Here is a 27552-nt window from a genome sequence, read left to right as displayed (position 1 = left end):
TTTAGCATCCCCTTAATATAACATATTATCAGATAGGCAACACACGACAGATATTTCTTTATGCCCTTTTCTTTTATTCACCCTCCTTGCGAGGGTGCCTTGTAAGGCACCCACGCGCATTGATTCGGCGCATATTTGGCGGAATAAAATGTAATGCGCGCGAATGTAGAACGAAAGAGGAGAAATTCTCTCGTCGAGAAAAGCTGCGGCAATGCCGCTCTTTCTGTCCCACTGTTTTCCCCGCTTCTATTGGAAATAGGGATAAAAGAAAGGTAGTCAAAAGTGCGGGTGCGATCTTCTCTGGAAGGCAAAGAGAAGAGATAGGAAGATTGCGCGAACAGTGGGACGACCGGGGCGAGAGGCGCACAAAACCGGGAAAGGGCATTTCCTTTTCGGAGAGTAAGAGAGAGAGAGACAGAGAAGAATCCACTTCCGACGCACTCGCGTCTCTGCAAAGACGCGAGCAATAAAATTGGTAATCCCACGATAAACACGTCCGAGATGCTAATCCTGCTTGCCGGCATAAGTAGGCGATTACCTGCTGCAGCACTTGGAATAATTCGCGACAGCCGCTTTGTGTGTACAGCGCCTGCCTCACACAGTGATACTCGCAGCGATGCCCGAGGCGGTTTAGTCCGGAGGAATTTTACTTATCAATATGCACATTCGATGCAACGCGGACAATTGTGCTGTAGCAGTGTCGCACGCCATTATCGTGAGAGAAACGATAATTTGAGTCACCCGGCGCCTAAGGTGTCTAATATAAAATTCAATTACTCCTCTGGCTGTTTATTTACTACGTGTATATAATTAAAACTAGACATCGCAAAATAGTTAGGTGCTACAGTTACAGTCACGCCGCGCACACTTGTTTATTCTTCCTCATTAACGATGTATATCTCGTCCAACGGATTTCTATCATCTTGATGCTAGTTGCGACCTGCGCGTGGTCGTTTACTCTGTCGCAGACGCTCTTTCGCAAGAACGATATCGCGGGGACATCGCGCGCGCGCGCGCGCGCGAACCGATAAGGATTTCATTTCACCTGGGAGTTTCATTAAGCGGTAATTAAGTTCCGCGTCGCGGGCTCGAAAGCCCCGCGGATAGGCGGCGGCGGCGTTCTTGCGACACCGCCGTATCATTATAAACCGATGCATCTTAATCATTCTTCGCCCCGACGCCTATCCGCTTCCTGCAACGTCTTCTACCCACTTCGTCCCTCTCTTCGTCCTGCTACGCTTCTACCCATCTACCCGCGTCTTCCCCCGCTTCGTTCCCCTCTTCTCTCGTTCTTCCTTTCGGGGGCCACTCGACTCGGTTCACTCCACGTCTCTTCGTTTACAGCCTTATTACGTAGGATTAGATTAACTTTCGAGCGCAACCCACCTTGTTTATCCTGCTACTCGGCAGGTACTCTCCACCCATGCTCGTGAAAACCGGGGATGATCTCCGGTAATAGCCTTAAAGGGTAGGTAGATTCGCTTTCCCCTGGCTGGGCCCTTGTTCCTTTTAGACACGGATTTAGGTGGAAAATAGACGCCGGAATTCGATCTCGGAAAGTTAGAGTTATTTAATACCTGGGAGAGGGTTTCCGCCCTTCCAAATGGTACTCGAGATAGGCGCGGATTGTCCTCTTATTTACTTGCGACGTCATTGACAATTTAATTTTCCGCTTTAGCAAACAATAGCGGTAACATTTTACCGGAGCGGAATATCATTTATCTAAGGATGTGATTTAAATTAGAATTCAAATCTACTGGTAGAATTAATAGCTTGCAGCAAATATGTGAAAACTTTTTTTCGAGAATACGGAAAACTTTGTATATCCTTCTAATACAATTAATATTATTATAAAACGTTCGCTACCGTTTTCTCTACGGTGTAATTTAATGCAAATTATCAGAATCGTATCTGTTAGCGAGTGCTTCGACATCCTTAAATCTATATCGCGCTTCTTAAATTCCGGACACGAGTCTCGTCTGAAGGAACTGCATCGGTATTAATGTCGCGTCCGGTATGCCGGACATTGTTTTCGCGTCGGCTGCGTTCGGGATTAATATTCAACGAGAAGTTCTCCACGCGCGTGGTAACAACTAAGAAGGAAACGGAAAATTTAATGACTCGAAGCTGGAACCGGACGTGATCGAGGACGATTTCGAGAGGTGGACCCAATGCACGAAAGATGGAAATACATTACGGCTAATGGGCGATCTTTAATAAACTATTAAGTCCCCCGTCGGGGGAGAGTTTTAAACTCCGCGACGCGCGGCCGAGGCGTCCCCTTTTCGTTCTTTCTCGCTTACTCTTTATGCCCGCTCATTTCTTAACTTTTTCCTTGGCGTTTCTTCCGCTCGACCTCTTTCTAGATGTCTGCGAATAGCTCATAACTTTGCGGTTCTAACCCCATCTCTCTTACTTCCATTCCTCGTCCCCATCCAGCCTGTCGTTCCTCCTCTCGACTCTCTCTTTCTTTTTGCGCTACTTGTTCTTACTCCGGGTATTCTTATCCCGGGGACCCCTTTATATCGTAATTACCATTTTTATCCTACCTCTTACCTCCTTTTCCCTACTCCTACCGTCGGCCCACCATCGCCGTTTGGTCCTCCCATCGGAATTCATTAAAGTCTCGGGAGTATTCTCGCGTAACTAGGGGACTTCTCTTCTCTTCGAAAGAAGAGGTGACTCCTTCTTCCATCCGGCGGGGAGTAGAAAAAAATTCAAAGAGAAGACCGGGTCACGTTCTTCGACGCGAGAGAAAATCTCCCGCCGGTTTCCGATAGACGACATCGACGACGACAAAGTAGACGAAGTAATCTCGTGGAAGTTACTTTGCGTCGAGGAGTTTCCGGGGTAATGGGCGCGATTGGTACCGATTTCGTTAAGAGTACGTTTAATTTAATAAAAGCAGCTCTGCCGCGAGAGACGACAGCGAGCGCCGACGACAGTAACGCGTCCTGTCCTCTTTCCTGTCTCTACGATCTGTAAACTAATTATTGATAATACGAAATTAATTTATCGGTGCGACTGCATTTGCATATTGGACACAGCCGACGCAAAGTAGCAATGTCAGACGCTTTTATCCCGAGAGATAAAGATAATTCTCAGTTTAGTTTTTACGGGAAGAGCCATCCTCCCTTTCTGCCAAGCACAGCCATACTTATGTCCTTACATAAGTCTCGTCGTCTTAATGCTAAATTTGCAGTATTTTCTCTGAAATATATCTCTATATTTTTCATTGCTTAGACCCATGTGAATTCTCAGATCCAGTTACAATGATATTAAATTCTGTAAATCTCTTTATTTTATGGAACACACATACGTAAAGTCGCCCATTATAAGACAGACTCCTAATACGAGATAGCGGAGTTTCTGCTAAATTAATAGGCATTATCTGTGGGTTTCACCATGATTTTATTGTCTTTGGAGTGAAATCTGTTTAGTGGAAAATTTATTGTTAGATCGTGTAAAATTTTCCTCTATGTTTTAAAAGATTAAGAGAATTTTGATTTTTTTAAATTATGTATGAATTTCATTATATTTAACTTTTTATTCACTCCAAGTATAGTTTACTGCAGTTTCGTCAAATTTAAAATCAAATAATAGCGTATTTACACTTTTTTGCAATTTTCAGTATTTACCACAAAATTTCAGCCGTAACAGAGCGAGTATTTTTATTCCGTGCGAGGTAAACAAAATCCCGCGGTCCAATTAATATATTTTACTAAAAAATAACTGTAACGAGCGTCAACTTTTTATATAATCGCGAGCGTGGGATCCGAGAACCGTGCGATCGATACGGTTGATCCGGCAATATCGGAAAGAAGAGACTGATTGTTGCTGCGAGAGACCGGTTTCCGCGACGGTTATGGAATCGTGGGCCGGCAAGAGTCGATCGGTCAGACGGGTTAAACGATAAGGCAAAGGCAAGGGGGGGGGGGATGCATCATCATCATCATCATAGATTTTTATTTAGAAAAGGACGGGAACGTCATTGATGCTGCGACGAAACGTCCCCAAGCATCCGCGTTCACATACGCTCGCGTGGCAGTTCTTCTCTCCTAGGAACCGCTATAAATGCACCTTTTGTTGGGTGACAGTATGCGACAGAGTTATGCGCTATGTTATCGCAAATTTACGTGCGCGCGCGCGCAGGAGCGATAAACCGGCGAAGCTTACGGCTTGCAGTAAACCGAGACTCTTTGTAGCGAAAGGTTTCTCCCAGGCGTTATACGCGCTTCGTCACACTGCAGATGGAGGATGTTATCGAATCCATTGATAAAAGCGCGATTTTCTATTCGCGCGTTGTCCCGCAAAGTTTCGCGCGACAGCGGTTACCTCGCCTTTACAGGCGCATCTCGGTGGAAAACTACCGCATGGAAGGCGGAGCGAAAACCCACGCTTGCTTCGCTCCATCGTTTCGTCTTCCTCTCCGCGTTGCGTGGACGCGGCCCGCGATCAATCTGCGAAAAGAATAACCTCCTAACGGAACACGAATCAAGGCGTTGCTCCGGCGCGAGAGATCTCCGACGGAGTCTTTGCTTCTCCCGCGTTATCACGCCGGCCGTTTCGCACGAGAGATATTTCTTCCCTAATGGCAGGTTGCTCCCTCGCACGTTCCTCTACTTAATACGCGCGTGCTACCGTATTAAAGAAGGTAGTTTGCGCACAGTGCATCCACCACGTAAGGGAGGAGGATGGGATCTCTTGGATGTATGCATTGTATACATGCGTGCACGTTACTGCGTATACGTTGCGTTATTTGTGCGTTTTCTTAACTTAATGCGAAACGTATATAGTTTGAGCCTTTCATGTATAACGGAATTACAGCCAACTCGTTTCTTTTTTATATCGTTTAATGGATTCCTTCACTTTTCATCAGTTGCGATGACTTTTTTATTATTTTATGCACTAAATGTAAGTACACAGAGTGACCTAGTTTCTCGGGTTAAAACGAATTTTTTATCGACATCAGTGAATTTCTCAATGTATACAGTTTTAATATGAAAAGCATAGATTGGATTTTTTTCCGGTATAATGGAATTAAGTAAAGTTTGTTTATATTTCATCATTTCCACAAACTATCGAATACCGTTCTCTTCGTGATGAACATAATTGTCTACTTAAGGGGATGCTGAAGTGATTCTGCACTATTTTTGCGCTTTTTAAAATTGCCAATTCATGAAAACGTTTGTGTAATACACAAATTACGTGACTTTTGTGTACAGATCGACTAGTTTCCACTAATTGGATTAAATAAAAAAGCAGCATGGTATCATTGAAATCAAGTTATAGGTTAACCGAACTTATAATTTATTCCAAGGAATAAATTTTTCGTTAGACTTTTAAACTTCATTTTAATGTTTCCATACTGAAACAGTTTTCACGTTTCTCAATTAAGACGTAGAATATAATAGTCGAAATTGTTTATCGGTGCTATCTTTTGCTCAGACAAGAATTTAAAACCGGCTCTTTTTTCCTCTCTTCCACTGCTCGTACGAGACGACTGGTTTGGAAGAGAAGCTTGTAATGGATTAACGTCTCGTGCCCTCGTTTACTTTATTTGCCATTGCTTCGCCGGGAACGTAGGATGCTTTTAGAAGTTTGCCCGAGTTAACTGGAATGCTTAACTGGAATAACTTTGCAGATAACTCTGAAACCGAAGTTGGCCCCGGGTCAGTAGCGTAAAAGCGATGGTTGTATCGCATCGATTTATCAGGACTTGCGTAGCTCTCCTGTTCCATGAAGTTTCGATGGGCGATATAAGCGTCGACCATCGCGGCCGCCGTTATATCGCTTTCACTCTCGCGAGCGGAGTGATAAAACACGGATGTGCGTGAATAAAACTCTTTTGTGCGTAAAGGCCTTATAAACCCGTGTATCTGGTTTTAATTATTTTAATAGCCGCAACCGACGCAAAAGGTGAAAAAAAGAGAGATTGAACTACATGCATCAAGTCGACGAGGTTCGCTTTGAATGCTGACGTTCGTGTACTCGATCTTTTTTTTTTTACAGCGTCAGCTCTCGATAATCTATAATTTCGAGTGCGATCGTTTTGAGTTTCAACTAAAATGGATTTTAATAACATTATTTGGCGAGCTCCCGAGATAAAATTGGAATGAAAAAATGTCAAGCATCTCCCGTGGGACTCCGCGGCATCGGCTGCAACGATCTGGACGATGAAATTAATATGCTGTTAATAATTTATTTAATCGTGCGTACGCGGATGCTCGGATCGACGCTCAAATTATCCGCGCTGCAGCGTTCCACGTTTATAAATCTATTTTCAATTTGTTAGTCCGCCGAGGATAATTTGCAAGAAATAACAGGCGCACCCTCCCGGTGTTGAAGCAATACGAAAACCTCGATACTCGTCGCGACGCGGCTGCGTTGCCGTCGCGGGAAATATTTCGAATTCATCCCGTGGACCACGACGTGATTTACAATGGTTCGGTCGACTGTAAATTCGTACGTAAACGCGACCGTGTCAAGCACGGAATGCGGAACGCGTGTTTGCACTCGCTCCGAAACCTGGTGTCTTACCTGGCGCTCCCTCTCGCCTTCGTTTGTTCCGCGTCGTCTTCGCTCCCAGGACGATCCTTCGTCCTTTTCCGCTCCGTCAACGTCGTCGCGACGTATTCGTTAACCGTGGAACAGGGATCGATGCTGCGACTCGGATTTAGAGCGAATATGCAGCCTGGTAGATGCGAGCGACGTGCGCCCGTTCGATGGATCTCGGAGGGGAGGCTGATTTTCCTGATCGTGGAATCGGCTCTTCGGAAACTCTCTTCGAACTCTCGCGACGCGACTCTATCACACGGTTACAAAAAAAGAGGACAAGTTTTCTTCCCTTCTTCCCTTTTTACGCTCGCTGAATTTTTTTCATATAACAAAAATAATAGTAAAATTACTCTTTTATATGTATGTGCCGAGGAGAGATGCGCAATGTGAATGACGATAGGAATAATTCAACTCGTGTGCTAAAACAAGATACTTTTTTTGTTGAATATTTTATATATTTTGATGCTATCGATTATTCACGAGAAAGTATTAAAAATTACCAACGATAAAAGTGCTTTAAGTAGGTCGTTCCAATAAACAATTACTTTCATTTATAACGGTTCATATTGACTTTGAATAAATATCGTTATACCTAGTGAGAAAATAATTGAACAGAATTCGAGACACGTTGAAGGACCGGTTGATACGGTTTTTTTTTACGCGAAAGATAAAAATTACTCGTGACAAATGATCCGAAAGTAATGCTCGATCCACGTTCAGTTTCCGTGCTATTTCCTCCGCATATCAGAGCATCGATTCCTTCACATTATCGTTTCCGAACTTGGAATGATTACGCCGGATCCCGGCGGCTCGAGTCGAAGATATTAAACGATTTCGTTTCGCGGCTAAATACTTGCGGGTATAGTCGGGCTCACTCCGAACTCGATTAAAATGTTCGGAAACTTTGCTCGAAGGCTTTAAGCTCCCCGTGCCCGTGGGGCTCGATTCGGATGAGGGTTGCGGTGCCGGCAATTCGTGTAGGAAATTCACGGAGACGGTCGCGAACGAGCGGAGTCGGCGATCCCGGTCCCGGGGCCCGCGGAGAGGAGTGAGTTCCGTTCGCCGCGGGCCGAGCGCGAGCGGCCAACTTGGCTTTTATAATGAAACTCTTCACGGTCGGTAGTGGAAGTCGCCCGCAAGTAGTTCGCGGTGTGTCAAGATTTAGAGCGATAGTTGTTACGACCAAGTTCTCCCCTTCCGCCCTTCTACGATTGTGGCGACTTGCAGCATTTTCTCAGAGCCTGAGCTTGTCTATTTCTCTCCCCCTCTCTACCCTGTTCTTCCCCGTCCTACCATTTCCGTCTTGCCGTAACTTCTCTCCCGACCTCCGCCATCGAATCCGACGTGGCACAAAGAGCCACTTTCTGGAAACATCCGTATACGTCCCCCAGGGAGGCGGTATGAGTCCTCCGGCATACTCGAAAGCGGGTTAACTGTTGCTCGCTTTCGATTACTGTTCTATAATTGAACGCTAAGAGAATACCCTGAAATGATCCAAGTTTTCGATCTCGATATTTCTCCGATGTCGATGTGCTTCGCTCATTAAATTTCCAATTTATCCGGCAAGTTAACTCACAGTCGCGTATTTCTTGTTCACTTACGCGCACGGTTTTTAATATATTTTATTCACTTAATTGCGATTTGTTTTATTTGCCGCCAATGTGTTGAGTAGTTTCCGAAATAAATGCGCGGTGAAAAAAACATAGGTACGATTTAATTGAGCCGAGTCGCTCGAGGAAAGTCACGCGAGGCAGTTTCAACCCCGTGTTGCGAGTAATAATTAATCCGATAGAAACGAGTAGCGTGTATACGATACGTCGCTTTTAGCGGCGGATGAACTAATTTCCAAGTGGCCGTCGCGTACACGCAGTAACGCATCTCTCGCTCGTGCTCACCTGCCGTGATAAAGATACTTTATGCGGCGAGGTAAGTCCCGTAAAGACCGCGCGTTTAATTAGGCGCGCGATACACAATCAAAATTATGCGCGCGGCCCGCGGCGCGACGTGTAAACACGTGTTCGCATAAATCAGAACGCTAAAGAGATTAACCACGTGTTGGGTCACGCGTGTCCACGAAAGATACGTGGCGCACGACCTTCGCTCTCCGCCTGGAAAAGCTATTCTTGTGCGGGAAAGGGATCCACGCCGGTGGCTTGCCACCAAGTCGTGATACCCGAGCCCCCGTCGTTACGGTTTCTCCCGTTACATAACTTTTGGATTTCGCGGAATCTGGCGGAAGCCGTGAATTGTCTCGGCTAATGTTGCCGACAGATGTTGCGTCAACTCCGGGGATTCCCTGGGCATACTTCCTGCGAGACACATTCCGCGGTGCCAATCTGACTCGCGGTCGGTCGTTTGTAGATTTAGTTGGCGAAATCACCTCATTATGATCGGGCTAAATTGTGCGACGCGGATTGTCATATACAGGATATTTTTGACATCGGTTTTTTCTCAATTTCTCACGCCTTTATATCTCCTATATAAAGTCGCTACACTGAGAAAAATAAAATGAAGTGTGGAAACGACCTCACTGGCACTTCTTTATTCTATTATAACTTTACAACGTTTCGGCCAGTAATACTGGTCCTCTTCAGGTAACGAATTTACATGAGTAACGATTTAATCGGAAAAATTAATCATCGGAAACACTATTTAATTGGCTTAGCCGATGGAAATTTTTCTCAGTGTGTGAATATAAACTTGCAGAAATCTCGTCACTCTGGTAGTTCTATCGTTAAATATGTAGATTAAATGTCTTCAATATTCGAACTTTGTACTTTAATAGAACCAGCGAGATAAAACGTTTAACAATATTATCGTTAAATATCTATTTTGTTGTTCTTAATACGTTTTCCAATGAACTTGCGAGATGATTGTGACGTGATAAACTTGATTATATCAATGCACATTTAAAGAGTCACGATGAGTGTAATTTTATAAAAATCTTGCTACTCATCGTTAAATATCTAAATTAAATGTCTCAAATGTTCAATCTTTACATTTATATCAAATTTACAGTTTGATAAGAACCTTTCAAAATATCATCGTTGAATACGTTTCTCGTTAATCCAGCTAACGTATTTTTGCTAGAAAAAAGGGATGACCGACTCTGCGCTCAAGCGTCTACTCAGACATTTTCCGATATAAACGAAGCAGCTTACGTTTTATCTCGCTGGTTAGTATCGCAGACGAGGAGATTTCGCCTATTAATCTTGGAAAATATTTGACGGCGGTAAAGTTCTAATCGAAGAAACATCGCGCGACGGCGAGGCTGGAGGCGGTGACTGTCTAAAATACACGGCGCTTCGTATATTCCTCGGGTAATACTGATTGGCACTTAACTACGCACGAGTTCGTCGCTCTCGCCAGCGAAAGACTCGGCGAGTGTCTGCGTGACAAGTTTGGCGCTTCGACGAGAGACGAGACGCGGAGAAGTTCGATTGAAACTTCCGGGAACACCTAAGAACGCGTTGGCTTCCGCCAAATTCGCGGCGCGCGGGTTCCAGCCGGGAGTGTATCTTACCCCGGAACGCGGGACGCGCGAAGGGTGATTGACAGAGAAAGGGGAAAGGGAGAGCATACAGCGATAAAGTAGCACGTAATTTTCGCGAGTTGCAGAAGACAATCGTCGCCGTAATTGTCGGTAACACGGTCTCGCTGTTCGCGGAGAAGACAGCTTTATTTCAAATTTGAAGTAACACGAACTTGCCAGAATTTTTCCCTTTTTTTTCCAAACGAATAAATTCACCGCGAGTGCATGACGATTCCAAAGTTGGAATACTTGGGCTAATTGGCTGTTGCAATTAATCGCGTAGACTCTTGGCATTATGTACGCAAAAGAGTTTGCCTTGTTAAAAAAAATATAACAATAAAAAAAATACTTCCGACCGTGGGAAGTGAGCGTTTACTCTTTCGTCGCGGTACGTTCGTCTTCAAACGGCCGAGCTACGCCTTTGAAGCAGGGCATCCTCGCAGCTAAATTTTAATGAGCGAGCGTGCAGTGCACTGCTGCATGCGTCTCCTTAACGCTTCGAACTTTGCGCATTTACCGAGCCCGGGAAAGTAAGCTAAAACCCCGACGGAATTGTTATTTATCGAACTTTAATTTATTGAGACAAATATTATTACCCGACGGTGCTATCGCGGAGAAGCTATTGATTTATGTAAAATTGCAGTCGCATTGCATTTAACTGGCGCGTTTGCAGCGTTTAAAGCCTCTCCCCGTCACTTGAATGAGAAGCGTGCTTTGCTTCTCATTGCGTATGTTTTGCTCCTAACGGGCAAAGCTTTTCGCTTTAAATTATCGTCAACAGCTTCCGACTTGAAAGGTATAAAGACATAATGGTAAACGAAGTAGCTTGCAAAAAGAAAATCGCGTCTGAAAGCTTCTCCCGCAGCCAGTGCAGATCGCGCGCGACTTGCGTTATCTAGCAGCTTCATAGAGTCGTTCGTAGATTGTCCTCGACATTATCGTCCGCAGGAGTACATTAGGGCGGAGTAGTACATTTCGGGAAGCGACGAAACGTTTGTACGTATCCTGTGATGGTTGTTAACTTTTCGAGTTAGCGACCGAGATAAGAGCCGAGTACGGTATGGCACTTAAGTTCGAGCCGACTGGTGATGGGTGCCTGTGCAAATGCCCCTCGTCTCCGCGACGTCTCGTTTCCCATTAGCGTATAGTGGGAAAATGAGCGAACACCGTAAGGAATAATCAGCGCCTTATTGTAAGATCTGAGGATCGTACGCGCTCGCGTTTGTCACGCAGACTGTACGTAATCCATAAAAGCGACTCGTCACGCAATCTCTGATTTGATAGCTAACGTACGCGTGTGCCGTCGGTTGCGCAATCGCGACCCAGTATTATAGTAAAGTGACGATTAATAGATCCGTTATAGAGAAACGGCGGCGCGTGTGCCGCATATGTATTGGATTAATAATTCATTATTTGCCTGTGTATCAACTGATACTGTAATTACTGGGCAAATAGTAAAGCGCAAATACACGCGCCGATTACCCACTCGATAGAAACTTGGCTATGCATTCGGACGACCTGCAATTATTCGGTCGAGCGGCGAGATAAATTATTCAGCGTGCGCGAAAGAGTCCTTATCGCGCGAAGCCATTTGTCAGATACATAATGATTAGCGTGGCATAAAATTTCATGTTTTGCGAACGTATATGAAACGTCATGTCGCGCAATGATTCCAAATTGATGTTGTTGAAGTGTCGCACTCGATGTGAATTATCTTGTTTATTTACGGCTTTCTGTGCGTTGTACGGAATAAATTTTGACGTACGTATGAATATTCATAAGAGCAAACGTGAAACGTGTTTCAAAAATTTCTGATAAAATAATTTCATGAATAAGATAATTACGTATTATGGCCGGAAACACGTTTAATCTTTCATATACGCGATGATTTTAAATTTATGCCGTATCAGCTATGTAAAAAATGTAGATCCGACTATGAATCTAGGTAATTACTGGCGATATATGTAATGTCGCGGACGTGAACGAATACGGTTAACACGAAAAGTGAGAATATCTCAAGAGCCGCGATACCGATCGCGAATTTTCGTCAAGCTTCGCTCCGCTGAAAGTGCAGCTTATCATCCCCGTCGGCATCTCGAATCCATTAAGGGTTATTTCGCATCATGTAGGCTCTTTGAAGAATAATCGTGTCAAGTGAGTTATGTAACTTCCACGTCCCCTGTGTCGACTCAGCCCGACGAATCGAGATCAAAATTGCGTTCACGTATAGCCGAACTTAATGCCAGGAGGATTAGTTTTAATCCTTTGGATCTCCGTGATATCATTATGCTGTTGTAATGTATATAATGCGAGCTTTTGCATTTGAATGAGATTGCCGGAATACGTCGTCACTTGGCCCGTTCAATTATTTTTTTACGGGAATCGTTTCGATTTCAGGGAGGGATGCAATAATCATTTTCCAGGAATTGCGTCATTGAAGTAAAAATCTCGTATAATCTCGTAGATATCTCATTAGATCGCTTAATCTACTTAATTTTCGAACGAAGCACTTTCCGCTTGGATTATTTGCCTAAACTACGGGATCGGGTAAAAACATGTCAAGACTTTGCGCAATATCTAACACGTAGGGCGATCAGGGTTGAATTTACATGGGACTAATTAATTACCCTACATAAATAAGTCGGGCGATTAAACCTCCTAATAAGAAGCCTACCTCCCGGCATGTTTATCCTGCTCGGAAGATTGCAATTTGCAAACCGGGCGCGGTTAAGACTTAGGTGGGTCGAGGCGAATTAATTTTAACGTCGTACTAGTCAGCCCGGTCTACATGATAATTAACAACAATCTGGTAATGAATTCATCGCCTTCAGTGGCGCGACCCTCGCGCAATAGTAGATACGTCACGAGATTATCTCGACTGGCCTGTAATTTTCGCGAGCTTCCAAGCCGACGATCGCTCGTGTCTTCGTAGAGCTTTCAGTTATCAATCTTTCCGTAAGATCGATAATTGAACATTCTTCGTCGACTTGCTAACTTAATCGATGAATTATTGCGTAATCAAAGAGGAACGTTCTATCTTGGAGCACGAAAAATATTTGCCGGAGCAAAAAATGGGAATTTGAAGGATCTCGAGAACGCGAGATGTCCTGACACAACTTGATTTTGTTTCGGGCGAATCAATTGTAATTTGCGAAAGAAACGATTGTTCAAATGTGAACCAGATTTATGCATAGATAATCTCGATTCAACCGCATTATCGATCCACTCTCGAGAGGTGTCGACACAGTACGTTTCAACGTTATGATCGGTCACGCGACAATATGAATATATAACGAGGCGGTTATTCCACGCGTTCGACGCTTTTAAAATTAAACTTGTCGCATTCGGTCCCACCAAGACGCGGGAGGAGGGCAAAAGGGGGCAATTATTCGCGGGGAAAAAGGAAATTTCCCATTAAGCTGACTTTGTTAAAGCCGAAACAAAATTAGCCCATTAAAACAACGGGATTCTATTGCCGATAAACCTCTCTCCGCGCGCATTCCTCCTCGTCGCGGTTCTGTCGTATTTTTATTCCGTCTTTAAACTCGTAATTAGACTATCGGGAGGAAAAGAGAAAAAGAAGGAGGCAGAGAGTGAAAAAAGGGGGGACATCCGGCGTGCCATCGGTCGTCCATTTTCAAAGCATCGGCTACGCCAAAGAACGTTCGTTAATTTTAACAAGATCCCGGGCGAACGAATGGCGCTCGTTAAACAACGTCGGTAATTTAACTTAAGAAGCGGGTGTTGCAATGGTATCCGCATTACAACGAATCCGCGTGCGCGCGTTTCAAGCGACTATTTTGTAATTAAGCGCCGCGGACAAACGGCGGCGCCGATCGATCGCAATATCGCGAGACTAATTAGAAAATTAATCGGTAACTTTCGCGTATACCGATTTATCAGGCGCGAGCATCGCGATGTAACACGACGGAGGGGATGGGGGGAGCTGGTCTCGCCCGTTCTACCTACCGGCTAATATACCTGCGTGGAAAATTATCGGCCTCGAGCGTGCCGGGAGTTTATTCGATTTAGACGCCCGCCTCGCGAGAGACCGTAAAACATCCACGGCTCGACCCGAGTAATTAGAACGGTAATTAATATGGTTTTTCCTCGCGCCTCGCGCGAGAAGCTTCTCTTCTTGGGGAGGGCGAACTTTGGAGCGAGCCAGGGCGAAACAGGGCAAAAGGAATGAAAGAGCGAACGAAATATATCGGCGAAGACAATATGAGAAAGGGAAGTAGCAATTTTTTTCGTTCTCGAACACAATTTATCCATTACACGGTCTCGCTGGTGATACACGACATCCGCGTACAATTTTATTTTTCGTACGAACGTACAGTACCAGGTCAGTGGAGCGGAACTTATCACTTTTCTAATAAAACTGTCGTGTACATTTCGTTCAGTCGTTTCAGGAAACGTGTGCAAATGCGATAATTCGAAAGATGAATTCATACGATTAAATAGAAAGTGACAAAGATATCTCGATTCACACATACATCTGTACGTCCAAAAATCAAAGCGCTAGCTAACTTGAAATTACTTCTTCATTGCGATAACAACGGACGACAATTGTTTCTTTAAACGATGTTCGTATTCTGATACATCTCGTATCGTCGCATTAAATCTCTTATTGAGTCGAGTGCGATTTCTTACAGAGGCGAGAGGGCACCCACCCTACGTCTTGCGTCGCCATTACTACTTTCACATTATTTCGAGTATACGTTTATCAACTAAATTGATGCAACATCCCTAAGTAATTAAAATTTTCTCGATCGAACAGAGTCGATCAAAATCAACAGAGTTACCTTAAGTAATACTGTACGCAGAATGATTTGCAAAATGTACTTATAGTAACAATCGACTGTATCGACTTATAGTAACTGAACGAAGTAATTTGAGAGAGAGAGAGAGAATATTAGGTATAGAATTTGTAACGTATATTTGTTTCTTATTTCGTAGGCGGGATAACGAATTCTCAACTTATGTGCTTTTTGCCCGCACGGCATCGTGCGACGTGTCTCGCGCCCGCTATTGTGTACGCAAAGGTCGTCCGCGCTATCATTCGCTCGCCGAACCTCGAGCCGGCAGGCAGTGTCGTGAATCGTTCCGTGCGTCGTATTATTTTTACGTTATCAATTTCCGAAACGCGATCGCGCCATCAGCAATTATCTTAGTTAATTGTTACAATTAATAGACTTGATCGTAGTGAGTGGCTTCGTTCGCACAATTCGGATTGTAAAATATCGTTTCGTCGTGGATTAGTAACTACTTCTTTAACGCAGCTAGGTGCTTTGATTCCGACACTCGCATCGCATTTTATATCGTAAAAGTGATTTATTCATTTCTACTTTCGAATCGAGAAAGCAAAATAACGTGTTGCCGGTTTGAATGATTTGCGTGACGGAAAGTCATACTTTGTGCGTTTTGCGGTATTTCACGTCGCGCACGGGAGTGTCACGCGAAATTTCGTGCGATCGTAGTTAATTATTCTCGCGAGTGAATATTGTGTGAGTGCAACAAGAAGATCTGAGAGGAGGTGGAGGCCCGGGAGGCATCGGGCAACGGCGGAGCAACCATGAGGTAAGTGTTTTATTTTATATATATTATTTGCTACCTGCAAAATTAATATCTACCCTCCGTTTGTTTTATTTATTCAAATTATTTGAATAAGAGTTACGCACAACAATATACGTTGAAATCCAGTGAGTTTATATTTAAAAGGAAGAAGATTTTTTCGAGTACTTAATAATTGTTTTATTAAATACCTATTTGAAGAATATGTAAAATATTTAATGCAATAATTTCGATTTTAAATAATTATTCTGTAATAATCACATATTTGTACTTTACAGTTCAACGTAGTTTACGCTGTAGACAACTCCGCTTTTGCGCATCGTATCGGTGAGTGGCAAACCTTTTATTTAAAAATTGTATATAATGGATTTATTATACATAAAAATTGCATTAGATATACATTATGTAGGAAACGAAATATTTATGTATATCGAATGTATTGATGTGAAATAAAAATAAATTGTGTACAAATACAATAGGCTAGGAAAAAAGTAATAACATATATTAATAGTTGCTAGAGAGTGAGCGAAAGAGAGGCGTTTTTAACGCCTTGGCCGTGAGCACCTAATTCACAAATCCATTTCCTTCAGTTATACACTAAAGTTCAGAGTTTATTCATACTTATGATTATTTCAACTGTCAAAAACTTAAATTGTTGAGTAAAGAATGCTGCTCTGTGGTTGCAAAGATTTAGTTTCCTTTTCATTCTCATAGCCACGATTGATCCTTTCGAAAGCTTTATCGCGGAATTTCAAAAAGCTGTCGAAATAGAAAAGAATGTATAGATGTACGAACTCTCTCTCTAAATTTTGTCAGATCGCTTACGTTTTATTGCAAAGTCCTGTAACAGCAATTGCTCCATATCGCCAGCTTTCAATGGAAAAGGTATTGAATTGTGTAATTGGTTTACTCATTTTTAATACGGGGCGTGCACACGGGGCATAAATAATCCGGGCGAAAAGGAGCTATTGAACACGGCTAACGCAAACGAAAGGGAGAAACGAGCCGATACCATCGTTAATAATCTAGCTTCGAAATTCAACGTTGAATTCAAGGGGCAGTATAGACGGCGGCATTCGGTACACGCGGCCTTTCATATTCTCCGTGGTAACGGGATCGCCATTTTTATCGAGTATTTATTCCTCTTTTTTTTCCCCCCACCCTCCTCCAGCGATGCACTCTTCTGCAAGCCGTTGTTTTTCGGGCGTTTCGGGCGTTTCGGGCGATTCGCTTAAGCGAATTGCATTCGTCGACGACACGATCGTCACTGACGTTATCACTGCTCTCGTTGTTGTTGACATTATTCTCTTTAACTAATACGAGAGGGGCCATCGAGTTCGGTTCGATAGCGACGGGGATTAATAGTTGGCGGTGATACTGCCCCGCGTCCCGCTCCCCCTCTTCTATATTTTTCTGTCCACATTTTTTTCCACCTGCCATAGACACGGGTTGTACGTTAATAAAAAGCCGTGCGCGAATGAACGAACGAACGAACGAACGAGCGAGCGAACAAATCGACGTGATAATTAATGACGGAAATAAAGAGCGAATTTTTATTCGAAAAATGTTGGCCATTGCCCCAGACGTTATTACCCGCTTAGTGACGTACGAGCTTGTGTGTAAGCTAACGCGTACGTCGTGCAACAGCGTCACGTCGCCGAAATCAAACTGCATTAATTCTACGATCGTGCTGCGCGCGGCGGTATTTTCCGCGCGTACGGCTGATTTTGGAAATTTTCCTTGGCGCCGCGCGACCGCGGTGTATTATTTATGACGCTATATCACGTATACCGATTCAATCATTACGACGTTAACAATGGATGATTTTTTGGTGGGGCGGCTTACGGAATATTATCGTAATACAATCGCCGCGCGCGCGCGCGCGGCCGAAATCCGCGCCCGAAACGATGCCGGTCGCGTACATTGCAAATGTCGTTCTTTTGATTGCGGCGCGGATACATATCGGGCGATGAACCGGCGAGCGCGTTTTACGCTCGCCCGCCATATTCGAAGATTAATATTATATCCAAACATCCGGCGCAGAATGAATTTACAGAATTCAATGTCCGTAGCAGGTACATTACTCCGGCACGTACCCCGCCCGGCATTAAATTTGTATCGCTCTCGTTACCGGTACTTCAGCAAAACTCTATTGTATTTCATTCGTAATAAATGGTCCGCGCGCGCCGCGTCGACGATAAACACGAGTCGCGTTATAAATGTGTCCGTTTGTTTAGAGATAACGGCCGTCTGTCGTTTACACGTGTTACGACGGAGCGTCGTTATAATCGTGCATATCTAAAATCGCGCGAAAATCCGCCCATAATCAATGCTGACATTTTTGAATTACGATACGGCTGCGCGGGGCGGGGGGGAAAAGGACGCGACGCGATTATCTCGCGCGCGAGTTGCATCGAAATGAAAATTGGTCCACACGGCGCGCGCGATTGTGTTGCTCTACCGGTTGTCATCGCGGCGGGGCCTTTGATCCCGGTCGGAAAAATCGAGGCGGCCTGATAAAAGATTCTCGGCCAATTACGCGGATTCGATGGGGGAGATCCTAGCGTCCTTTTGAACGGATAATTAGTACGATGATAACCCGGCGAAGCATGGTATAATGAAACGAAAACAGCAGCGCCCGGGGTGCGCGAGGGCCGGGCCACCGCCCGCGGCTACGAAATTACACGGCCACCCGATATAATATTCCCTCTTTCGACCACGATGGGATTGATTGTGTTTATCTTTCATTAGGAACACCGACGGAATGAAGGGTGGCGTGGGCGAGGGGGTCGAAGGGGGGAGAAGGGGACTGAAGCTGTGAATAATGAATTACGCGTACATCGGGCAGTGTGTATCCCCCCCGCGAAATCGTGGCAGACAGAAAGGCGATTCGGCGACCTTTATCCGAGTCATCTGGACGTCTCATTGTTTCGCTATAACACGAAATGTATTTCGAGCGGAAGCGACAAATAATGATACATTGCTACGTAACGGCGAATGTGTCGCGCCTTTCTCGATCCGCGCGTTATTTTGTTAAAAAACGTCCGGGGATTTATAAACAAAAACGGGAAAGAGACGATGACAATTTTTAGAAAATATACGCTCTCCGCTTTCAAAATAAGTTTCTAACGCGATAAACAATTTAGAACTGGTTTTATATGTTAGCTGCGATTTATTTATTGTATTACACGCCGTAGGAATCGCTTTTCGATATAATATTTCCCCGCTTTGAAATAATATTATTTTTCCATCTCTTTTTAGATTTTCAGGTGGCAATAGATGTTGATAAACAATAAATTACATTATTTTGATTTGGTAATGCTTTTGGAATGGTCTTATTGAATGGCGATAGCGTGAATTATAAAGAGAGACATTCGAGCCGCGATTTTACCGAAATGCGCAAACAGAAATAATGGCCGTTGAATTCAGCTTTAGTGTCAAGCTGGATTTGTTTTACGAGGCAAATATTTTTTGATATTTGAGCTCTCACGTGGTTTCCATTCCCATTTCGTTTTGATTATTTTGATATGGCGGTTTGGAGTGTAACTTATTATTCATCGGTGCTCTCGTATCTGGTTACATGCGTCTAAATACTTTCTCTCCAAATTTTGATTAAATCCATATTTCGATTCTACGAACCCTTTAGTTACGCGACATTAAACGGTATGAATCGATTATTTATTTAAGTTTTGTTATTGCCAAGTTTTTGCTTTTATTCGGACGCGAACGTACAGAACGGTGAAAGGATTACATTACTTTTGGATTAAAAATTTACAAGTTTATTTTGCAACCGTTACGGAGATATATTGTATTTTTAATCCAGAAGATACTAAAGAAGGTTGAAAAAAATTGTTAAACCATGCTTAACAATTTCTTTTTTTTTTATTACATATGTTCTACAAGTGAGACCAGCAACTACGAAAATTTAATGAATAATGTATTAATCTCACGATTATATTAACGCATTTACCACCAAGCGTATTTTAGCTGATTTTCCATTCACGCCGGATTAAATAATTTTATATTAAGAATAATAATCAAACATAAAATTTATAGCGTTGAAGTTATATAGTATTGGGTTGCACAAAAATATGGCATATGATATTTATCTGACAGTTGCCCCATAACGATCACTATGTTTGACAAACGCGTAAATAGAAAAACTCAGTTTTAGCCACCGGTGATTGTCGTGGCGGTGAATGCGTTGAGCATATGATACTTAATGTTTGTGCGATATTACGGCTATTTTGAATGTTTATATTTCTATCTCTAATGGAAAACTTTATTGAAGCTATATACTATAGATAGTTGAATTTTTCAAATAATACAATTTTTTTTAATATAATTTAATGTACCATCTGCCAGTTGGGTCGTCTAATAATCTTTCCTATTCTTGTTAATTATATACTGGCGGAAATAAACTTTATTCCTGCTATATAGATGCGATGAATTATCAATCTCGCGTTTTTACTTGAGCGTTTCATGGTCTCTCCTCTCTCTTTTATCGCGAAAAAAGCCACGCGACAGCTATATGAGCGCTGTTAAAATGCATAAATTCTAAACTATGAACTCTGACATTATATTGGACGAGCTATGCTTTCTCACCTATACGTTTCATTAAACTGGAATTCCTATATCGCTAACGTTCGCGCGCCCTGAAAACTTGGGGAAACAGATTTAGTACGATGGGCAGAAAATTGCGTCTCATCCAATTTTCCGTACGTGTAACCGAACACAGAGCGTTCGATCTATACCGGCGTGTCCGCGCACCAAAAATTTCATTTCGATTTTATTATTCGCTTTTTTAAACTCGCGGGAGAAGGGGAATGGCTTCAAAATCGATCCGCCTTGGGCCACGTTAAAACAGAGGGAGAGCGGGGCGATTTCAACGGCGAAACTTCAATTTCGACATCAGTTGAGACGATTTGCGCGGCGAGGCAGGTGTACCCCGTCTGAAATAACTATTTATTACAGACTCACTGAATTCACCGAGTCTAAGATGAATCCAAGATTCCCGGTTTCGTTTTTTAATGAGTCTCCAATCGAAAGTGTCGTTTGCAAAGCAATTCGTCGTCGTTATGATTACGGATATTGCACCGCGCGAATGTTTGCCTAAGCTTTCGGTCCTCTCGAACGGGGAGATGAATTTTGCAATTCTATTAATGCTCGTTAAATACCGATTATTCGGTTTACAGCTTCCGCAACGGTGAATCGGTAAATAAACTATCTCGTTAATTAATCGTGAAACGTCGGGGCGTTCATCTCTTCCGTAAAACAGGTGAAATAAGGTACATATGCACAAAGTGCATTTACGTTGCATTTACGCAGCCGTTACTCCCGTAGTTTACTCGAATTCTTCGGCGGTCGCGCGCGAATTCTTTATGAGGATCTGCCGCTTGAGTTTATCGGATGACCTAGTGGCCCTTTGACCCCGAACGCCCGGCGTGCATACAATGTGATGCATTGCCGGCCTCGTAGAATCCCGTTTGCAGCGTGCAGCCATCTAGGACGACGAGCACCAACCTCCGCACGTGAACTTTTCACGAGGAGAACTCGACTGGTACCGCCGAGGCTCTCTCTCTCCATCGGAGATAAATCTTGATGTCATTCTAAAATGTTGCTTTTAAGTAGACGCAAAAATTGTTTTCGCGACGACAATAGCCGGACCGTAGAAGCCTACAATGTACTTTGTTATGCATAAGTGATTAGTTAGTTTCTTACGTAAAAATTTGGGGGAGTTTGCTCGAAGAGAAATAAATAACGTCGGAGATTTTTATTTCTCCAGGTGTCCAGAAAATGCCGATATATTTAATAATTCCAGATCGATTTCTGGAAAGTTATAAACTAGTCGTGCTAACTACTTTTGGTTTTTATCAGCCCTCGTTGAATAATTAAAAAAAGAACGTCAGAATATTTGCCATTTTTATAGAACGTTGCTAACAATAGGTATATATTTTTTATCGAAAATTAATACAGAAAAATTGGTTGCATACAAGTCCGCGATTTAATGCATGAAATTCTTTTATCAAAAATTTTTTTATAATAGAATGTAAAGTATAAATTTTGAAGCATTATTTCAACAATATAATTTCTAGGTTTCATACGCCTTTTTCACAGCCACCTCGGTGCCACTTTTCAAAATCTTCACGATGTTATTTCATAATGAAGTTCCTTGCAAGCTTGTTTATAACATTGAATTGTGTGTGGACAGTAAATTTAATAATAGTATAACTGAAAAATTTCCCATGCAATACAAATTTTATTAGTGGTTTTCTGCTTTTTACAAATGCCAAAGTTTGCCTGTGTTGAATTGTTGAAATGTAACAAGCTTTACGTTTGTTTAAAGACTTGGAAACTTAGAGAATACCGCGTTTCTTTCATCGCAGTGCATTTTACTTTTAATCGCATCCTTCCGCGAGCGGGGCCCGCTTCGGCGTGGCGTTTAATCTGACGAAATTGCCACTTTGTCCGTCCGTAATGAGTTCTCACGTCGCGACGGGGCATTATGATCGACGAGGGCCGACGGGCGGCAGCGGCGACGACGGCGAAAAGAAGAGAGATAAAGAATGCCGAGAGCGAGACGAATTAAGTTCTCAACTCCATTCAAACATCACTTCCGCCCCGATGATCTCATCGCGCTCTTCTTACGGTTCGATCGACGCGCACGTTATTATAAGGAGTCATTCCTCTTTTCCTTGGCGCCCTTCCCTCCCGCTTCCTCATTTGAGCTCTCGCAGCCGCGTTACACTAATCATTAACGCGTTTTTCGCGACGCAGTCGGCGATATCGAGTAAGTAGGAAATGAATAATCGCGGACGGAAGGTCGCGGGGTGACGCGCTGGTGGTCGGAGCGTTTCCAGTGGAAACCGAGTGGTACGATAACTCTTCCAGACTGAATCGAACGTTCGATAATTCTTCCGGATGACCGAGCGATCAATCAGTGCAAAATATAGGCGGTCCATAGCTCAAGCGTTATCGATATCATGAGAAAAGATGTGTTATTGACCTCCACCTACCGTCTCATTTCTCAGACGTTACCATCGCTGCCCAACATTATTCCGCGAATATCGATCTCGGTCACAGTGGTGCTGTGTTAAATTAAAGATGGCTAATATTTATATTAAGCCGCCTCCCGCATAAACGAAAGAGAACCTTCGTTTTATACTTCATATTTTAAGGGGATTTCTCTTTATCCGAATTAGAACATGCGGCAAATGTACCATTGTACGACTCTTTATTATATTTTTTAAACAGAATGAACTCTAACTTTTCGAACCTTCTTTCTTGCGTCCATAGTATTTTGTAAAATACTTTTCACTATTTTAATTCATTCCTCTATCGTGCAACGTTCCACGGTTACGAATGTGGTTCGAGCAATCGTTGCACTTGACGCGTACATTGCGCTTTTGCAGAACTCGCAGGATCGCATTGTCGGCTAGTTTGCATACAGCCTCGGCGGAATGCGCTCTTTCCTGCACTAAGGATACCGCATCACGGGCGTATGAAACGGTCCTCCTGCCACCGCCGCACCATATGCTATTAATATCACGAGGTATATTTAGATTTCAATGGGGAAGAGGACGCGAGACACTGCGAATCGCTCGTCAGATATGTCGTCTGCAAAGTGCAATCACTTGGGCGAATCGCGATCAAGACGTGCACGCTTGTCCGAAGCATCTTTGCGCGTTATCAATGCCAAAAGAAATTAATATCAATATCAATAAGTTCGCCCTCACATTTTCTCGACAGAACGACAGGCTCTTTCACCTCGCCGTAAGATTTTCACACTTTTTATTGACTTTGGGAAGCAATGCTCGTCGTTTGCATCAATAATAATCCGTAAATCGACTTTGTACGTCGCGCAGCTCCATGTTAAATTGGACTGGACGTTCCGACTGAGATCCAAGGGACCTCGATGGTATCGGTCTTAATTCTGCGGGGAAAGAAACGTCTTTCGCATTTACTTGTACGTCACTGTCACTGCAGCCGCGAGCGCAATATTGCTACACTCGCGGGACATTTCGTTTTCTTAAGCGACGTCTCGACGCGGATTTACGCGCGCGCCAGTGAATCGCATTATTTCTGGAGCACGAAGCGCCCCGAACGGAATGCACTTTCTGGTACATATTTATAATTATCCCGGCGGCGGTTTCCGTGCGCGCTCTACGCGTCCGCTGTGGGTGCTTTCGCGACGTCTGCCGCGACATCCTGTTTCTTGTCTCTTTCTCTCTCTCTCTCTCGTTTTCGTTTTTCTCGTGTGCGTGCGAGAAACCCCGAGATGCGACACGTGACTGGCAAACGCGCCGCGACTTTACCCTGGGATAAAAAAGACAGACAGCAACCCATTTTGGGGCCCACAATTAGTAATCGAATTATTTGGATTGTTCGTAACTCTACTCTGGGAAAAATTTTTACCGGTTTTTTTTGCAGTTAAGCAACTTAACATTTCGGTTAGTGCCTCTTGAGTGAAAATTATCTTTGCGTTACTGAATATCGACAGAACTAATTGAGAGAATTGATTGGTATTACTTTAAAGTCTTGGATACAGATAGAATAGCTAATTGCGATTTCTAGTTCCGCGGGGTAAAATTCGTAAAAGATTAGAGTGGTTATGAAGAATCCAAATAATTGGATTACTAATTGTGGGCCCTAAAATGGGTTGTCAACTGTCCGTTTTTTCCCCCAGAGCACGAATACCTACCACCCTGCGCAGCACGTTGCGGCCGAAGCCCCGGGGTCGCTGTCCTGGAAAAAGCTTCTTAGAATAATAAGTACGCGTCTATGGTTATCTAGTAAATCCTTAAAATATTTAAGGATTTATCCGACGTCCCATGAATAGCCGGGAGAACCGAAAGCGGCCCTCTACGTACGTCGTCGGGCTTCCATTCACCAGAGATCGCTACAGATGGTTCTCTCGTGACCCGAATTTTCGAAAAAAGAAATACCATTGTACTTGAAACTCTCCCTCGTATCTTTCGGGCTCGAAGACGTAACACCGTGAGAGGCGATCGTGAAGAGAGATCGTCCGTCTGTTGTCTTTCAGATTTACTCTTAATTCTCGCAAAGTCGCGACGGCTCTCTTTAGGATTTTTCTCAGTTCTTTTTCTCCCCCTAAGAGGAAGTATCTCGTTTTCTGCGAGTAACTTGTTCGCGGAATATCTCGTTCTCGAAGCTGGGTCGATGACACGCGTTAGCTTATATAGAGAGACGTTCGGTTTAAAGGTCCATTAGATCTCCGGATGCAATATCGTTGCGACAGGTGACACACCGGATCGTAAGACGCAGATGGCGTATATTAAGGACACGCCACCCGGTATATCGTCATTGCGAAATGGAAACACGGGTGAAACACGTTTCGTTCCGATCGATCAAAAAGGGGGATAATATTATTTCACCTGAGCGTTCGAAAATATATATCCGTAAACGCACGGAGTGATATGTAAATAAACAAATTGCACGTTCCACATTTGTCCGACGTGTGCAAACTGCCAGCTGATATACATATCCGCCGTTTAACCCGTATTTTTCCGTTTTAATCGAGATGGAAAATATTCCTCTCTCCCTCTGTTCAGTTAAACAATCACGGCCATATCGTAACGTTGTCTGTTAATTATCGGCCGGCTATATTTTAGGTATGTAGAACGAAACGGCTACGCCAGTGATAGACTTAAACGTGGACGCGACTGACAAATACGAGTTCGAATTGCTTTTACTGTCGTGCTGGCCGATATCATTCCTTCTAATGTGCGTCGCGGAGAGTTTCACGATAATTACAATAGTTTGACATGTTATACCGTAAGCTGTTTTCTCCGACTGCGGACTCAGAGAGCGAGAGCAGGCGAACGAAAGAGAGAGAGAGAGAGAGAGCGAGAGGACCATGAGATGGAAAATCCATTTACGATCTAAGCTTCGGCTTAGGGTAAGCCTCAGATCGGCCCATGATTTCGGTACTTCGATAACCCAGTCGTGCCAGCCGCCGGCGAGATGTTCACCGGCGATCCTCGATCGATTTTCCTGGTATCTCCCGACACAAGGGATTAGGTCAGGGACCAGAGAAACGGGTTAGAGCACGGCGAATCGGATGCTAGCACGGCCATCCAAGTGATGAGATGATTGGCTCGCTGATGAAACCTGATAGAGCTGCCTGCTGCTTGGCCGATCTGGCTTGGCGGATTATGTTCTGCCGTGCGAGAGAGCACGCTGGATCACAGCCGCCCCTGATCTCATCCACTTCCGCCTCGGACACCTATTCCGCTCCGCGGCCTTTCGAGGACGATCTATCGCTAGAAATTCAAAGATCTCGGGAGACTCTGAAGAATCAGAAACGCTATAACTTGGGCAGCGGCCCAGTTTTCGTCGCTTACGAGAATACGAGGGACATTTTTATTTTACTTTTCACGTAAACACGCTTTTATAACACGATAGATATTTCCTGCGTACTTTCTCCAGCTATGCCGGCTCTAGCCGTTGAGAAAAATCTCGCTTCGATTATGGTTTTATCAAAGAGAATTGTTGTAATGAGCTTCGAGTGAGACTCAGATACGTATCTTGCAACTCGAGGAAGATCCCATGCGTAGTTTTAAATACAAATGTGTCGGCACATTTATGTATTTTCTTCTGAATGGATGTGACTAGTTATAGACGTGTACGCTGACCATCAATTCGAGTCAGGGCATTGTCTGCCGGCAGCGGATATCGAAGGAGGAAGAGAAAGCAACAAATTGCATCTAGTTGAAAACTCGTTCGGCCATCTCTCTTGACTTTCCACGACGAGCAGCCGGTCTCGAGAAAAATGACACTCTTATCTGAAAAATGGCCGGCCATAAACAATCCCGCGAATCGGTGTACGATAGCGGGCGGGCCGCCGCTTTCGTACAGCACACGTCTTGGTATCGCTCTTTAACCTGTCGACAAAGTACCGCGCGATAAAATTCGGGATAAATCGTGGCTTCGGTTTGAAAAATTACGCGGAAAAAGTTTTTCGGTCTGTCCTCGCGCAGATAAGATAATATTCAATCGCCAGCGGATATTCGCGTATCGCGTGTCCGCGTGTCATTAATTAGTTTCGTTTGTTAAAACTAAAATAAGGTCTTCTGTAGCTTTCAATTGATAACTCGTAGATTTTTCTGTGTCGCGGCATACCGGAAACAAGGAATGTTTTCCTTATTTTATCTATGCGAGATAAGAGACAGAAACACAAATATTGAAAGAGAACCTGGTGCTCTTTATCAAGAAGAAAAAATTGGGAATTATCAACTTCAGGTATGGGTCATAGATATTCTCAGATAGGTGCATCGATAGATGATTCCTTGTATGGAAAACGTTAACGAGATACTCTATCAGTTGGAAATAATTATTTGACTCGCATTATTTATCAGCTGCTTAATTTTTAACGTTAAATTATTCAGTAATTGTCGCAGCAAATTGAATTTTAATTGCGTCAACATTTAACTCTAAATTAATTGAAAAGTAACTAAGTCCCATTATTCATTTACTCTCCTGACATTTAATTTGCCGGGACGCTTTAATTTTCAACGTTAAATAGCGCGATAATTAGGTCTTAGATTAAATTCGCGCTGAAGGAAAAATCGACTACGAATTACTAAGAGTGCGAATACTCTTTATAAATTTACACCTCGGTCGAGACTCGTCGAAGAATAGAGAGAGAATGAGACAGACAGAGAGAGGGGGGAGAGAGAGAGAACGCGAGTGTCAAGCGAGACGCGAAATTAGGAGGAAAATTAATTGTCGCCGTAAAAAGCCATATTCCGTTCACGATCCTTTCGCGTAGACACTTTTTCTATCAAGGTGTCTTTGTCGCTCGCCTCCGTAGCTCACGAGAGAAGTTTTCTCTGGGTTTTACCGTCCGGAGAACGACGGCCGTTTAG

At 43.6% G+C, this 27552-nt stretch overlaps 1 protein-coding gene across 5 annotated transcripts in view; it reads left to right on the top strand.

Annotated features, from left to right (window-relative positions):
• LOC105569266 (E3 ubiquitin-protein ligase MYCBP2) overlaps positions 1-27552 on the top strand; it is a 177670-nt gene that overhangs the window by 113454 nt on the left and 36664 nt on the right. The gene's annotated exons all lie outside the window — the stretch shown is intronic.

This window comes from Vollenhovia emeryi, unplaced genomic scaffold (genome assembly GCF_000949405.1).
Source record: "Vollenhovia emeryi isolate VEMERY1.0 unplaced genomic scaffold, V.emery_V1.0 DF939125.1, whole genome shotgun sequence".
NCBI lineage: Eukaryota > Metazoa > Arthropoda > Insecta > Hymenoptera > Formicidae > Vollenhovia > Vollenhovia emeryi.
The sequence above is the reverse complement of the archived record's forward strand: the minus strand, read 5'-3'. Positions and strand labels throughout refer to the sequence as shown.